The sequence below is a fragment of the Myotis brandtii genome, unplaced genomic scaffold (assembly GCF_000412655.1).
Source record: "Myotis brandtii unplaced genomic scaffold, ASM41265v1 scaffold486, whole genome shotgun sequence".
NCBI lineage: Eukaryota > Metazoa > Chordata > Mammalia > Chiroptera > Vespertilionidae > Myotis > Myotis brandtii.
The window spans coordinates 548,891-549,659 of record NW_005368569.1 but is presented as its reverse complement, the minus strand read 5'-3'; positions in this window follow the sequence as shown (position 1 = coordinate 549,659).

The window sequence follows — 769 nt, the reverse complement described above, 5'->3', positions numbered from 1 at the left end:
CTGGGCACCTCCCGGCCATACTCCGCGATGGGTGACCGCCTCTTCCATCAGGGAGTCTTCCCAGCTAACTCTGGGGTGAACGCCCCTCTGAGCAAAGGAAGCATTTCCGGGTGGGGAGACTGGAGGAGTTACCCTTCAAGTTGTGACTTCCTCCACTTAAAGACGTCAATCCCCGGCCCGCTAACACCTGCCCTTGCCGAGCGATTCCTCCTGGGGGTGGGGCTGCCGGAAGTCCCGCCCCACGGAAGTGACTTGTCCTGTTGGTGGGAAACGGGCTGTCGTCGTGGTAGGCAGGCGGCAAGGGATAAAGAGTGGAAGCCTACAGCCTGGCGACTTGAGGGTAAAGACTGTGGCTCCCTGCGTGTTCGTGTTCGGGTCCCCCCTCAGCCCTGCCCCGGAGCCGGTCCGTGGCCTCCTGTGGAAGACGGGCTGCGGCCCGGGCCCAGGTGGTCCTCACAGTGCCAGGATGCGGAAGGCCCCGCTGTGCCCTTCCTAACCGGCCCTCGAAGGGGATGGCCTGAGCGTGAGGGCACGGGTTGTGCGTGTGCGAAGGGACCCTTCCGAGGAGGCTGCAGTCCCCACAGCAGCTGGTGGGACAAAGCATTGGCTCCCACCATTTAGTCAGGTGCCAAGAGCTTGGCAGTGTCCTACTTCAGAAGCCACGGCGCCTCCCCAGGTGGTTCTGATGTGGGGAGGGTGGGAACCATGGGGAGGTCGTTCCGGGCAGTGGGCGGACCCTGCGCTCGGCGCACCTGCTGCCCCGGCACCG